Consider the following 17,033-nt stretch of genomic DNA (forward strand, 5'->3'; position numbering starts at 1 on the left):
TAGTTTTGTTTCTTTTATGTTTCTAGATCCATCCTTGTCCAGACTATACTTACTCTGATTTTTTTTATCTTTGCAGTTATATGAGCCAAGAGTATTTTTTTTCCTTAAAATAATTTGAGTTGGACTTCTTACACTTTCACCAAAAGGGACCAGTGTAATCCAATTCCCTTTCTTATATTCTCATTACAGTTTCTTCAGATATGACATTTAGGAAACTAGTATTGAACATTTTTGCATGCTTTTTCTATTTTTTAAACTGGAAGGTAAGGATTATGCCTTGTTCAGTTCTGGAGCATTGCTTTCCTTGATAATATGCTTTCTAAATTATTTTAGAAAAATTATTAATATACTAAAATTATTTTACTTATTTTAGAAAAATTATTAATATACTAAAAATGAATAAAAATTGTGGCAGGAATTCTGGTGCTTCAATAATTGAGTTATTCTAAGACTGATATACTATGTTTTAATTTTTCCACTGGCATAATAGAGATTAAATAGCCCTAAAGTGTTAATTAGAGTCTAATATTTTTAGCATATGCAGATTAATTATATTGAGGGTTGTACATATACGGCTTCTCCATTTCTGCATGAAAATTTATTTCTGTCTAAATATGGGGTAAAGGTTTTCATTTTTTACATTAGCAATCAGAGTGACATATTAATTGCTAAAATCAATTACCATTCACAGAAATAATTTCCCAGATTTTTAGCCTACCAGAATATATTGCATTTCCATGTTCTACACAATTTTAAGCAACAAGAATACCCATTCCATTTACTAATAAAATTCACATTTATTGAGGAAATATTTATGGTTATGCCAAAAATCAAATATGATTTTCTTCACAAATCGAGTTAAATTTTTTTTAACTGGAAACAAATTTTTATTACCCAAGTATTGTCACATAATTGAATATTTCTCTACCTTGCACACAACTGTTATTCTCCGCAGAAAGGCTGTTTCTTAACTTCTCATGTGGTGATGGCAAGTGTTAAAATCCTGATTTTAACAGAAGAGTTAAGTGTAGTAAAAATGCCTCCGTGATTTCAGTTGAAAGGGGTACATTGGAACATGGCTTTTGCACTCAGTTATTAGGAATGTATAAATGTCTTTTTACTAAAAATGCAAAATAAATTATTTTTCAGCATGGAAGATGACAGCAGCAAACCATTATTGACTGTCAACTGAAACTAGTAACTCATGGCTATAGAGATTTTCTTCAACATCAGCCAGCCTTTTCTTCAGTCATTTTCTTCAGTTGACTTCCCTGAAGTTATTGGTGAGGGGCACTGCCTTGAGCTTTCTCTTTTAGTTCACTAATAGCGGCAACTCTAGGAATTAGAACATGCCACCTGCTGTTCCACCCATTCCACCTACTCCAGGATCCTTCCCTTTGAAAATTTCTGTGACGACAATTTCTGCTATAGTTAACAGAGTGGCACTCCAGCAGCATCCACTAAAACAGATTTTTCAACCACAGTTGGATCCATGATTCATTTTTCCATCATATTCACATCATCTCCAAACATGGTGTCCTAACTAACTTCTCATTTCATTTTTCCTTTTCATATATACTAGTTGTGATATCTAACTGCTTAATGATTTATTGAATACAGCTTTCAATTTGAGCCTTCCCACCTTTTTCCTTTCACGAGCATAGCATCATCTTTGATCACAATGACTTCTTCAACTTTTCCTCAGTCCTGAGGCTTAATATCTTTAAGATTTAGTCAATCCTGAGGTTCCGGAAGATGGCGGCGTAGGAGGACGCGGGGCTCACAACGCGTCCTGCCGATCACTTAGATTCCACCTACACCTGCCTAAAGAACCCAGAAAACCGCCAGAGGATTAGCAGAAGGGAGTCTCCGGAGTCAAGCGCAGACGAGAGGCCCACGGAAGAGGGTAGGAAGGGCGGCGAGGCGGTGCGCGCTCCACGGACTGGCGGGAGGGAGCCGGGGCGGAGGGGCGGCTCGCCGGCCAAGCAGAGCCCCCGAGTCTGGCTGGCAAAAGCGGAGGGGCCGGACGGACTGTGTTCCGACAGCAAGCGCGACTTAGCGTCTGGGAGGTCATAAGTTAACAGCCCTGCTCGGAAAGCGGGAAGGCTGGAGGACAAAGGGAGGGAGAGCTGCTGAGCCCCCGGACGGCAGAGCTCAGCTTGGCGGGGAACAAAGGCGCCAGCGCCATCTCTCCCGCCCATCCCCCAGCCAAAATCCCAAAGGGAACCAGTTCCTGCCAGGGAACTTGCTCGCTCCGCGCAAACACCCAACTCTGTGCTTCTGCGGAGCCAAACCTCCGGCAGCGGATCTGACTCCCTCCCGCTGCCACAGGGCTCCTCCTGGAGTGGATCACCTAAGGAGAAGCGAGCTAAGCCTGCCTCTCCACCCCCCGTGCACCTTGCCTACCCACCCCAGCTAATACGCCAGATCCCCAGCAACACAAGCCTGGCGGTGTGCAAGTAGCCCAGACGGGACACGCCACCCCACAGTGAATCCTGCCCCTAGGAGAGGGGAAGAGAAGGCACACACCAGTCTGACTGTGGCCCCAGCGGTGGGCTGGGGGCAGACATCGGGTCGGACTGCGGCCCCGCCCACTAACTCCAGTTATACACCACAGCACAGGGGAAGTGCACTGCAGGTCCTCACCACGCAAGGGACTCTCCAAAATGACCAAACGGAAGAATTCCCCTCAGAAGAATCTCCAGGAAATAACAACAGCTAATGAACTGATCAAAAAGGATTTAAATAATATAACAGAAAGTGAATTTAGAATAATAGTCATAAAATTAATTGCTGGGCTTGAAAACAGTATACAGGACAGCAGAGAATCTCTTGCCACAAAGATCGAGGGACTAAGGAACAGTCACGAGGAGTTGAAAAACGCTTTAAACGAAATGCAAAACAAAATGGAATCCACAATGGCTCGGCTTGAAGAGGCAGAGGAGAGAATAGGTGAACTAGAAGATAAAGTTATGGAGAAAGAGGAAGCTGAAAGAAAGAGAGATAAAAAAATCCAGGAGTATGAGGGGAAAATTAGAGAACTAAGTGATACACTAAAAAAAAATAATATACGCATAATTGGTATCCCAGAGGAGGAAGAGAGAGGGAAAGGTGCTGAAGGGGTACTTGAACAAATTATAGCTGAGAACTTCCCTGAACTGGGGAAGGAAAAAGGCATTGAAATCCAAGAGGCACAGAGAACTCCCTTCAGACGTAACTTGAATCGATCTTCTGCACGACATATCATAGTGAAACTGGCAAAATACAAGGATAAAGAGAAAATTCTGAAAGCAGCAAGGGATAAACGTGCCCTCACTTATAAAGGGAGACCTATAAGACTCGTGACTGATCTCTCCTTTGAAACTTGGCAGGCCAGAAAGGCTTGGCACGATATCTACAGTGTGCTAAACAGAAAAAATATGCAGCCGAGAATCCTTTATCCAGCAAGTCTGTCATTTAGAATAGAAGGAGAGATAAAGGTCTTCCCAAACAAACAAAAACTGAAGGAATTTGTCACCACTAAACCAGCCCTACAAGAGATCCTAAGGGGGATCCTGTGAGACAAAGTACCAGAGACATCACTACAAGCATAAAACATACAGACATCACAATGACTCTAAACCCATATCTTTCTATAATAACACTGAATGTAAATGGATTAAATGCGCCAACTAAAAGACATAGGGTATCAGAATGGATAAAAAAACAAGACCCATCTATTTGCTGTCTACAAGAGACTCATTTTAGATCTGAGGACACCTTTAGATTGAGAGTGAGGGGATGGAGAACTATTTATCATGCTCCTGGAAGCCAAAAGAAAGCTGGAGTAGCCATACTTATATCAGACAAACTAGACTTTAAATTAAAGGCTGTAACAAGAGATGAAGAAGGGCATTATATAATAATCACAGGGTCTATCCACCAGGAAGAGCTAACTATTATAAATGTCTATGCGCCAAATACCCGAGCCCCCAGATATATAAAGCAATTACTCATAAACATAAGCAACCTTATTGATAAGAATGTGGTCATTGCAGGGGACTTTAACACCCCACTTACAGAAATGGATAGATCATCTAGACACACAGTCAATAAAGAAACAAGGGCCCTGAATGATACATTGGATCAGATGGACTTGACAGATATATTTAGAACTCTGCATCCCAAAGCAACAGAATATACTTTCTTCTCGAATGCACATGGAACATTCTCCAAGATAGATCATATACTGGGTCACAAAACAGCCCTTCATAAGTTTACAAGAATTGAAATTATACCATGCATACTTTCAGACCACAATGCTATGAAGCTTGAAATCAACCACAGGAAAAAAGTCTGGAAAACCTCCAAAAGCATGGAGGTTAAAGAACACCCTACTAACGAATGAGTGGGTCAACCAGGCAATTAGAGAAGAAATTAAAATATACATGGAAACAAACGAAAATGAAAATACAACGATCCAAACGCTTTGGGATGCAGCGAAGGCAGTCCTGAGAGGAAAATACATTGCAATCCAGGCCTATCTCAAGAAACAAGAAAAATCCCAAATACAAAATCTAACAGCACACCTAAAGGAAATAGAAGCAGAACAGCAAAGGCAGCCTAAACCCAGCAGAAGAAGAGAAATAATAAAGATCAGAGCAGAAATAAACAATATAGAATCTAAAAAAACTGTAGAGCAGATCAACGAAACCAAGAGTTGGTTTTTTGAAAAAATAAACAAAATTGACAAACCTCTAGCCAGGCTTCTCAAAAAGAAAAGGGAGATGACCCAAATAGATAAAATCATGAATGAAAATGGAATGATTACAACCAATCCCTCAGAGATACAAACAATTATCAGGGAATACTATGAAAAATTATATGCCAGCAAATTGGACAACCTGGAAGAAATGGACAAATTTCTAAACACCCACACTCTTCCAAAACTCAATCAGGAGGAAATAGAAAGCTTGAACAGACCCATAACCAGCGAAGAAATTGAATCGGTTATCAAAAATCTCCCAACAAATAAGAGTCCAGGACCAGATGGCTTCCCAGGGGAGTTCTACCAGACATTTAAAGCAGAGATAATACCTATCCTTCTCAAGCTATTCCAAGAAATAGAAAGGGAAGGAAAACTTCCAGACTCATTCTATGAAGCCAGTATTACTTTGATTCCTAAACCAGACAGAGACCCAGTAAAAAAAGAGAACTACAGGCCAATATCCCTGATGAATATGGATGCAAAAATTCTTAATAAGATACTAGCAAATCGAATTCAACAGCATATAAAAAGAATTATTCACCACGATCAAGTGGGATTCATTCCTGGGATGCAGGGCTGGTTCAACATTCGCAAATCGATCAACGTGATACATCACATTAACAAAAAAAAAGAGAAGAACCATATGATCCTGTCAATCGATGCAGAAAAGGCCTTTGACAAAATCCAGCACCCTTTCTTAATAAAAACCCTTGAGAAAGTCGGGATAGAAGGAACATACTTAAAGATCATAAAGGCCATTTATGAAAAGCCCACAGCTAACATCATCCTCAACGGGGAAAAACTGAGAGCTTTTTCCCTGAGATCAGGAACACGACAGGGATGCCCACTGTCACCGCTGTTGTTTAATATAGTGCTGGAAGTTCTAGCATCAGCAATCAGACAACAAAAGGAAATCAAAGGCATCAAAATTGGCAAAGACGAAGTCAAGCTTTCGCTTTTTGCAGATGACATGATATTATACATGGAAAATCCGATAGACTCCACCAAAAGTCTGCTAGAACTGATACATGAATTCAGCAAAGTTGCAGGATACAAAATCAATGTGCAGAAATCAGTTGCATTCTTATACACTAACAATGAAGCAACAGAAAGACAAATGAAGAAACTGATCCCATTCACAATTGCACCAAGAAGCATAAAATACCTAGGAATAAATCTAACCAAAGATGTAAAAGATCTGTATGCTGAAAACTATAGAAAGCTTATGCAGGTAATTGAAGAAGATATAAAGAAATGGAAAGACATTCCCTGCTCATGGATTGGAAGAATAAATATTGTCAAAATGTCAATACTACCCAAAGCTATCTACACATTCAATGCAATCCCAATCAAAATTGCACCAGCATTCTTCTCGAAACTAGAACAAGCAATCCTAAAATTCATATGGAACCACAAAAGGCCCCGAATAGCCAAAGTAATTTTGAAGAAGAAGACCAAAGCAGGAGGCATCACAATCCCAGACTTTAGCCTCTACTACAAAGCTGTCATCATCAAGTCAGCATGGTATTGGCATAAAAACAGACACATAGACCAATGGAATAGAATAGAAACCCCAGAACTAGACCCACAAACGTATGGCCAACTCATCTTTGACAAAGCAGGAAAGAACATCCAATGGAAAAAAGACAGTCTCTTTAACAAATGGTGCTGGGAGAACTGGACAGCAACATGCAGAAGGTTGAAACTAGACCACTTTCTCACACCATTCACAAAAATAAACTCAAAATGGATAAAGGACCTGAATGTGAGACAGGAAACCATCAAAACCTTAGAGGAGAAAGCAGGAAAAGACCTCTCTGACCTCAGCCGTAGCAATCTCTTACTCGGCACATCCCCAAAGGCAAGGGAATTAAAAGCAAAAGTGAATTACTGGGACCTTATGAAGATAAAAAGCTTCTGCACAGCAAAGGAAACAACCAACAAAACTAAAAGGCAACCAACGGAATGGGAAAAGATATTTGCAAATGACACATCGGACAAAGGGCTGGTATCCAAAATCTATAAAGAGCTCATCAAACTCCACACCCGAAAAACAAATAACCCAGTGAAGAAATGGGCAGAAAACATGAACAGACACTTCTCTAAAGAAGACATCTGGATGGCCAACAGGCACATGAAAAGATGTTCAACGTCGCTCCTTATCAGGGAAATACAAATCAAAACCACACTCAGATATCACCTCACGCCAGTCAGAGTGGCCAAAATGAAGAAATCAGGAGACTATAGATGCTGGAGAGGATGTGGAGAAACAGGAACCCTCTTGCAATGTTGGTGGGAATGCAAATTGGTGCAGCCGCTCTGGAAAGCAGTGCGGAGGTTCCTCAGAAAATTAAAAATAGACCTACCCTATGACCCAGCAATAGCACTGCTAGGAATTTATCCAAGGGATACAGGAGTACTGATGCATAGGGGCACCTGTACCCCAATGTTTATAGCGGCACTCTCAACAATAGCCAAATTATGGAAAGAGCCTAAATGTCCATCAACGGATGAATGGATAAAGAAATTGTGGTTTATATACACAATGGAATACTACGTGGCAATGAGAAAAAATGAAATATGGCCTTTTGTAGCAACATGGATGGAACTGGAGAGTGTGATGCTAAGTGAAATAAGCCATACAGAGAAAGACAGATACCATATGGTTTCACTCTTATGTGGATCCTGAGAAACATAACAGAAACCCATGGGGGAGGGGAAGGAAAAAAAAAAAAAAGAGGTTAGAGTGGGAGAGAGCCAAAGCATAAGAGACTGTTAAAAACTGAGAACAAATTGAGGGTTGATGGGGGGTGGGAGGGAGGGCAGGGTGGGTGATGGGTATTGAGGGCACCTTTTGGGATGAGCACTGGGTGTTGTATGGAAACCAATTTGACAGTAAATTTCATATATTAAAAAATAAAAAAAAAAAAAAAAAAAAAAGATTTAGTCAATCCTTCTCCAAACATAGTACTACCAGTAGCAGTAGCCGTGTCTTTAATCTGGTTCTACTGTCACCCAAACCAAGAGCTTTGACCATTATACTCTGGAGACCAACTTTTAGCCTATTCAGAACTGATGTACTCAGACCTTCTCTATCAATATCTTTAGTGATTATGACCAAGGGCTTCTGGTGAGCATTGGCCATTTCAGAAGCAGATACAATTTACTGGATTCTAGAAATGTTCTATTCACTCAACAGAACATAGGCATCTTGGAATTCACATTTCTGATCTTTTGATGTATTCATAAAGTATGGAGAAATATAACCTCATGCCTTCAATAATCTCTACTCCACCACTTAGTACTTTCTCATCCTTTAATCTGGTAACACCCTTTCTTCTAGCCTTCTTCATGCATCAGAAATGATGTTATCAATTTCTTTGTCTCCATTTTCAGGAATCATTGGAACTTGAGCAATTTCTTCCGGGGTCATCACAAGTTTAGACTGCTTCTTAAATTCAGCAATTACTACATCAAGAGATAACATCACACCTCTCCTTATTTACCCTAGATTGGCATCTTTGCTAACCTTCCAGAAGCTTTCCTTGGCAACCGAGCGTGTCAGTACACCAGCAGTAGTCGTGCCAGCCCCAGCCTCTTCATTTGCATTACTGGCAACATCTCAAACAAGTTTAGCACCAATATTTTTTATATTTAGCATTTAAGTCAATGGATTTTGTGATGGTCACACCATCTTTGCTGTTTGGGGACTTCCCCAGCTCTCTTCAATAATAGCTCATTATTTTACCTTTGGCTCACAGAAACAGCTGTAGCATGGGATAAAAGGTATACACTTTGAAGCATTATGAGTCGGGAATCTGCACCAAATTTTACATCCTTAGAATAAGCTGGAGTGAGATAAGGAGCTAGTGCCCTGGACTCTTGCCTTATCTGGCAAAGGTCTACAGGTAATCAAAGTACTTCTGTGGTGTGCAGGCTGGGCTCAGGCCCTTTGTGGAGAGGGAAAAACTGCATTTTTTGCTTTGTTATTCATTTAATCCTGAGCTATCCTGATTTAAATTTGAACACACTTAAAGAGAAGGCCGAGATGAGTAAAATTCATCTCCTATTTATATTATAAACATTATTTCATGCCCTTAGAGTAGATCCATTTGAACACAATTTTCTATTGAGTAAAATAGGGTCAACGTTTACAGTTGCAAATTAAGAACTGATGAAGCCTATAGATAAAATGTGCAAGTTATACTTTAGGCATTATTCCTGACTTATCAAGATGTCAGTAATTTATCTATCCTCAGTTTTCTGAGAACTGAATTGAAACTGACTTAATTTAAAAAATAGAGCAAAAAGCCTTCTGTGCACTCAACACTTGAGATATAAACTCACCCAAATAATATTCATTAAATTCACTAATCAGTAGATACTCTGACCTTAACTCAGACTACTGTTTTTTAATGTATGAACAGTGTCCTTGTTCAAAAACCTTAAGAAACCCTCTGTATTTTATTTCAAACAATATATTGTTATTAATAATTAATTTTGCTTTAATAAGTTTTTCCCATGGCAGAAAAGCATGCAATGCTTAACAATTTTAAGATGGCTTTATCTACCTTGTGTTATAGTAAAAGCTAGTTTCCTAATTAACTATTGTGTAAATGTTTCATATTTTTCTAATACCTATCTAACCAATGACGTTAAAACTTGTTTCCTAAAATCCAAAGTGTCAATGTTTAATAAATGTGTTAATAAAGGTATGTATATGTATGTGTAGGTGTAAATTATATATATATATATATATATATATGTACATATATATATATATACATATATATATATATACATACACACACACATATTTTAAACATTAAAGAAATTTTTCCATAATTTAAATTTTCTTTTTCCCAAATCAAATGTAAGCATAAGAGAGAGATAGGAGTTGTGTTTTTTTGTTTGTTTTGTTTTTTTGTTTTTTTCACTGCTGCCTCCCCAGTGCTTACAGCCATAACTTCTACACAAAAGTTTGGTCAGAATCTATGTTACAGTGTATGAATAAAATGTTACCCACTAAAGATCATGCAATCTCTGCCAATGTAAGTGAGCAAACAAAAAAATACTTGGCTGAGAAATGCTCATTGCTCATTTATAGCCTTTTACTCTATGAAGTTGGTTTTTGCTGTGGAATGTCAGCAGGGGGTTAAAAGTCCATGCTTATCTCTTCATTCAGCTCTGGGCTAGAGGAACCCTCAGCTTTCACAGCAATTAGCCAACAACAGGGGCAATTCGTCCAGATGCTACATGAGACCGCTGGGGAGCTGGCACATGTGGAGAGTGAGGTAGGTCCATAGACAAGGAGGCCCTGCAGATGAACTACCTCTAGGTGAAGCCACAGAAGGAAGCTATAAGGAGGTTGAAGGCCCTGGGCTTCTCAGGGAATCTGGTAATCCTGGTCTCTTTCTCTTGGGGGGTGGGGGGGAGGGGAGGACTTGGCTGCCAATTTCCTCCTGAGTCAGAACTTTGATGAGGAGTGATGCTGGGAAGCCAGACTGCCCACAGATCAAGTGGATCTCCAACTCCACAAAAAAGTCGTGTGTGTGTGTGTGTGTGTGTGTGTGTGTGTGTTTATTTAAGAAGTGAAAGGAAATAAACTTTAAAACAAAGTTAAAAGTTAAAGTGGCCCCCATTCCCACCTTGGCCTGAGAAGTTCGGGGCCAGACAGCTGTCTCCCATCTCTTGCCCCAGCCCAGCCACCTCAAGGAGCTGGCAGAACCAAAGGCGACAGATGGGCTCCTCTTGTCCTGTGTCCCTCCTCCCTACAGCCAGATGGAGAAATGGATGTTTGCTCCCTCTGCCCCCAAAGAGCAGCTGACACTTCCCTGCCTCTCTTTCAGGGTGAAGGAAAGCTGGAGAGGCCTAGACTTTGATCTTCATTACAGCAAACCAAATCTTTTCTTCTGGGGTGAGCATTTGGAGGCCCAAGGTCCCCACCACAGTCAGGCCTTGACCTCCAGCTTGCAGCTGGAGAAGGAGGTCTGGTTTGTCCTACCTGAGGAAGGGATAAGATCAGAGCCACTCTGGATGTTGAGGGTTGAGGCCACCTTCTACCCCAGACTAGAACTGTCTCTAAGGTTTTGAAGTGACTAAAACTTGACAAGCCAGAAAAAAAGAAAGAAAGAAAGAAAGAAAAGAAAAGAAAGAAAATGGAAGGAAGGAAGGGAGGAGAGGAAAGAAAGAAAGAAAGAAAGAAGAGGTGAAGGAGTCACCGCCCCCAGGTAAGATGCTGATGAGCTGATCCAGAAAGAGAGAATAATGCCCTGCAGCTGCTCTTCAAGGAAAAGGCTCCCATAACAGGCAATGGTGGTCTCGTGGGTCAAATTTTGGACACTTTACAGCTGCCGGGGAGAACAAATGGCCCCGAAAACGTTCAGTTGGGAGGATGCTAGTATTGCTACAGCTTTCGACCATGGCAGGTGTCAAGTTGTCGCCCCAGGGTTGCACCCTGAAGCCCCTGCCCTCTTCCAGTCCCCCTCTGAGCTCTGAGAGGGCCGCAGCTTTGCACTCGGGGCATGCGCAGTTCACCTCCTGGTTTGGCGTCAGGTGCTGCCTTTCTTGAAAGGGGCGCGGGCCTTGCTAGGCCTCTGGGGCGAGGAGCTGCTGCACTGTGAGTGTGATTGTGGGATTCTGTGTGGAGAAGTTGGGGGGGGACGGCGGGGGGGGGGGGGTTAGGTGTCGGGAGGATTGGTGTTTGCGGGATAGGTCGCGTGAGCCAGACTCCTTACAAATGAGCCTGGAAGGCAGGGACTCTGGAGCTAGGGGGCAAGCTGGCATTTCTGGGCCCAGGATTCTCCTCCGGATCCTGTAGAAATCCCGGCGTCCCCGGAGCTTCCTCTGGGAAGAGTGTTCAGGCTGTAGAGACTGGGGCCGGATTCTGCCGTTTTACGAGCTGCCTGCGAGGCTCAGTGGGTCCCATCCTAAGCTTTCTGTGTGGGTCCATAGTACTTGCCTCACCCTGCCGCTCACACCGCTCACCCTGCGGGCTCCGGCTGCGCCCTGTTTGCCTGCCTGGAAACTCCATCCACGGGCACCAGGCCTGGCCTTTGGCCCAGAGGATTAATTCAAACTACAGAAAATGGCATTCGAAACTTAAAAAATAAATTAAATAAATTAATTAATTCTCATCTCTGGAAACAAATGAGTTAGAATTAAAAAGCCTTTTAGATGTTCATAGTTCAAAGGTTCATTCTGACTCTTAATTAAAAGGCGGATGGAGCTTGAAGAAAGAAAACAGGAAGGTTAGTGAAGGAAAGCAAAGGAGCGGGACTGCTAGGGGGAGAAAAAAGGTTTCTTCTGCTTTGATCAATAACCTGTGGTCTGGATCCAGGTTTATGGTATGGCACGAGGTAGGGAAGAAATTATTGCAGTTTTCATCATCAAATCATAGATGGGCTATGGCACACAGGAGGTTTGGTTATGCAGCCATCACTGGGTTTTCCAAACAAATCTACAAATTTGGAAACACCGGCCGTTTCTCCCACTGCATTGACTAATTAAACAGCCACTCCCAGAGACATACTTTCAAACTTTTGAAAAGAAATTGCTCTTGTAGATTTTGGATACCATTGTATCCTAGGAACCCCAGGAAACAAGAATAGAATCCAAATGACACTACGTAGGATATAATAACTCAGGAGCGTACATGCAGCAAATCATTTTCACCAAGTTAAGGAGATTGATTTTTATTGCTTTGCAAGGTGGGGGTGGGGTGGTCAGAGGGAGTAGGTAACTCATTAGAACCTGTAGCACATAGCTGTTACCTGGAATGGGTCTTGAGTCATTTCATTTTTTTTTTTTTTTTCTTAAATGAAATAGTGACCACAGGGTGCTGGGATACTCTGGGCTGTCTAGGCCACAGGTATTTACATTACACATGTCTCCTGATATAATAAAAATACCTTATTTTATCTCCCACCATCCCTTTAACATCTGTGTGGTGTGAGTCACTTGATGTTGCCCATGTGACAATTCAAGCAAGTGTGTGACTTTGATGGTTATAAAAATGTGTCATTCGTATCTCTTACTGTGGCAAACAGCTTTGTTTTCTGATGGTCGCCAGCTGTAGTCCTTTTGAATCCACCACTGATTTCCATAGGCTGCTCATAGCCAATGGCTGCATCCAACAGATATCCTATCTTTACGCAAGGTATAGGACTCCCCTAATAGGCAACTTTGACTCTAAGATGGTTCATCTGGCTGGAAAAAACTTTCTTAGAGATGTTCTGCAGGCTGAGACACTTTCCACCCTGGCTCCTTCAGGGAGACACGCATAACACCTTGCTTTCAAGTCTGAAGGCTCTCCCAGCCCTCTCTGGCCCCAACTCTTTTTCTTCATAGAAATTTGTCCAAATATGTATGTACAAGCTTAGTGTCTACTTCCTTGAGTCCCCAAACAATGTCTTTCCTAAAAATTACAAACATAATCTCAATTAAGAAATTGGAATTTTGAGGGGCACCTGGGTGGCTTAGGTCATGATCTCGTGGTTTGTGAGTTCGAGCTCCGTGTTGGGCTTGCTATCAGTGCCGAGCCCACTTCAGATCCACAGTCTCTCTCTCTCTCTCTCTCTGTCCCTACCCCACTAGCACTCTCTCTCTCCAAGATAAATAAAACATTAGAAAAAGATTTTTTTTTTAGAAATTGGAATTTTGAGTACAAATTATTAGTCCAAACTCTGGACTCGTTTTATTAAAAATATTTTTTTGCAATGTTTATTTATTTTTGAGAGACAGAACGTGAGTGGGGGAGGGGAGAGAGAGAGAGGGAGACACAGAATCTGAAGCAGGCTCCAGGCTCTGAGTTGTCAGCACAGAGCCCTACCCAGGGCTTGAACTCACAAACCATTAAATCATGATCTGAGCTGAAGTCAGCCATTTAACCAACTGAGCCACAGAAGTGTCCCTGAACTTGTTTTAATGGCAAACCTCTCAACTAGCTCAAGCCTGCTGTCAATGGAGCCTTACTTGGAATGTTGTCTCTTTCTCTCCATTGTGCTTCTCCTCTTCCTCCTTCTCCTGTTCTCTAATCTTATTAGCCAGTTTCTGTTTAGGGGATGTGGAAAAGAAGTTTAAGAGAATAGGAAAGGAGCAGGAAAAGATTTTCCCCTGGAAGCTAGTTCTCACTCTCTGGGACTGACAGATATTTAAGCTGACTGAGTTAAGGAGTTTTTCCTCCAGACATTCCTTATAGGCTCCTTTGTCTACAATTTCTTTGACCTAGGCAGATGTTTATCCCCTGTCTTTAGAAATCTGCCATCATCCCAGCTCCTTTCTGCTGGAATTTGTCCAAACTTTGGTAGACACACACTGTGATAATGTGATTTATACTAAGAAATGCATATTTGTTCTTTGTCCCCATTTCTGGCATAGTGCTCCTAAAACCATTCTAATTCCCTAAGTGATAAGAGCAATGAAGATGTCTCAATATTCGTAACAAACTTCTTTCAACTACATCTTAGTTTATGTTAATGAGAATTTGGAAGGCCCCTAAGAATATCAAGGGTGACCCTAAGGATGGGGCTGGATGCCAGGGGAACCAACCATGTGATTAGAGAGTTGGAACTTTCAGTCCAAGGAGGGTAGAGGGGCTAGAGTTTGATTCAGTTGCCAGGGGTCAGTGATTAATTAATCATGTCCATGTAGCCAAGCCTCCACAAAAAAACCCAAATGATGAGGTTCAGATAGAGGGGTTGGTGAACACAAGGAGATGCAGGGGGGATGGTGCTCCCAGGAAGCAGGGAAGCTCTCTGCCCCTTATCACATACTTTTTCCTATGCATCTCTCCCATCTGGCTGTTCCCAAGTTATACTCTTTTATAATAAATTGGTAATCTAGTAAGTAAAATGTTTACCTCAGTTCTGTGAGTCACTCTGCAAATGAATCAAACCTGAGGAAGAGGTGGTGGGAACCTCCGATCTATACACTATTTCTCGTGTGGCAGAATCTGGTGTAGAGGAAATGCCGACCTGAGCTTTGTCCTGATGAATGCCAGAGATGCACTCCTCTCCTAATGCAGCCGTCTCTCTCAGGCTGGCACAGCCCACTTTAGCTTTTGCCGGCCTGAGTCAGGGACAGGTTTGCTTTGTCTTCCTGTGCAGAGTTACAGGGGAATCCTTTGAACCATTCCTCTGGGTTGGAGGTAAAGAGGCAGCCGACTGGACTCTGGAAGAGTTCTTGTCAATAAATCTTTCTTCCTAATCGTGGCCTATTTCTGTGTGCATTAAACTGAGGGGTCTAATAATCGTGGAAATAGTTCCTTTGAAAATTTCCAAGAAGTGATTTCCCCCCCACATCTTCAAATTTAACGTGTATCGTGTTTATATTTCTTTATATGCACTTACAATAAATACACAATCATATTATTTGCAAATGATTAAAATTCACCTGGGGATAAAGGATAGGCAGGAGATTAGAGGCATGAGGTGGAGTTTCTTCTCTTATGTTCACAGAAAATTGCTAAAATTACTTAGCAATGTTTTGATGGGTAACTAGCCTTTCGAGATAAATGCATGGTGACAGATAAATACCTGAGTCAAATAGTTTTTTGGTAATGAGATTATTATATTCCCATTGCGATGAATATTTTACCCATGCTAGCTAATCATAATTAAAATTACACTTAATAATTTGGGAGTTTCACAAGCAGAGTATTTGGGGTTATTTGTATCCCAGTAGGTATTTGTATATTAATTAAGAAAAAAGACAAAATGAGAGGAAAATAAAGTTGATTTAAAAGAAAGGATAATTAAGTAAGATGGGGAGAATGGTTGCAGATTATTAACAATAACATGGGAATTCCTCTATCTCAAGGAGTAATACTTTTGCTTTTGAATAAAACTGCTAAGTAAGTTTTTGAGAGTTTTAATTATCTCTTGTGATGCTATCATTTAAGCCTTATAAATCATATGATATATGGATATTTATTAGCCTAAGAATTCTGGAGTATACAACCCTCATCACTTCTCTAATGAATTGTTTTATATCAAAGAAAAAATTGAAATGTTGTTATGCGATATTTCCCAAGCTACATTTATATGTAAAAGTTGTGTTCTGAACATGGTGGGAACCTTCCAATTATTGTTTGAAAATCCTCTGTACTTTCAGGTTGCATATTCTAGAAGCACTGTGCAGCATGCATATATGTATGATAGAGTGAACTCAGCACAAGACTTTTCTTGGAAAAGATTTCATTTTTTTCTTACTGTAGTTGAGAGACTGGACAAATATTTTTCCAGTGTGTAGCTCCATCATGCCACTGAACCTGGTCTTGGCCTTCACTGAAGTTAAACTCAGTTTTTCGTAGTCCTCATAATCCAACTGGTATAGGTTATTGACTTGACTTAGTAACGTTTACTCTCAGTCTCTAAGGCTCCTCTCCAAAACATGCATCTTTTACACTAATTGTACAAATTCTTACTCAACATTTTTTATGTTCTTGCTATGGGTAAACAAGGGTCAATGTAACAACTCTTTTCCTAGAGGAGCATTTGTCTCATCACTAAGAGGAATGTCCAATACATCATTCATTATAATAAAGTATGATAAACATTCTACCGGGGAGGGCCCCAACCCTTAGAGGAGTACATGAGAGGAGTGAGGATTCTCTCCTGTTTTTATATCTGAACAACATATATGCCAAGTATATATGGTAATAGTACTTACCATAATTTGTTATATACAGGTAATATATCTGAGGGGAAATTGCCATCTGAGGACAATTTCCCCTCAGAAATACTACCTGTATATAACAAATTTTGTTTCATAGGTACATAAGTTGATTTGTGAGCTTGTTTGTCCTTAAGAAAACTCAAAAATTATTTGATCTATAGTATACCTTCAGTAGAATGAAAATAATGTATGGTCTCAATAGTACCCATTAGTAGAAAGAAAGTAAAGTTGACTAATTGATTAAGATAAATATAACACGTTTATCTTAAATGATAGCAAGTAAAATATAAAAAGGCCTAAAGGCAGAAGGATGGTTGGGGAATGTAATTTAAAAAATAAACACATTGGGCACCTAGCTGACTCAGTCAGTGGAACGTGTGATTCTTGATCTTGGGGTTGTTAATCTGAGCCCCATGTTGAGTGTAGAGATTACTTAAAAAATAAAATCTTAAAGAAATAAAAAATAAAAATAATAAGCAAACACATAAAGGGGTAGTATGAGATAGTGTGTAAATATTCAGGCTCTGGAGATATTCTATAGCTTCAAATCCTATCACTATAACTTACCGGCTTTTTGACTTTAGGGAAGTATCCTTTTTTAATTTTATTT

At 40.6% G+C, this 17,033-nt stretch overlaps 1 pseudogene; it reads right to left on the bottom strand.

The window, feature by feature from the left end:
• Positions 1–1,514: 1,514 nt before the first annotated feature.
• On the bottom strand, positions 1,515–8,722 carry LOC125919869 (60 kDa heat shock protein, mitochondrial-like; annotated as a pseudogene).
• Between the last annotated feature and the right edge of the window lie 8,311 nt (positions 8,723–17,033).

This window comes from Panthera uncia, chromosome B4 (genome assembly GCF_023721935.1).
Source record: "Panthera uncia isolate 11264 chromosome B4, Puncia_PCG_1.0, whole genome shotgun sequence".
NCBI classification, from domain to species: Eukaryota; Metazoa; Chordata; class Mammalia; order Carnivora; family Felidae; genus Panthera; species Panthera uncia.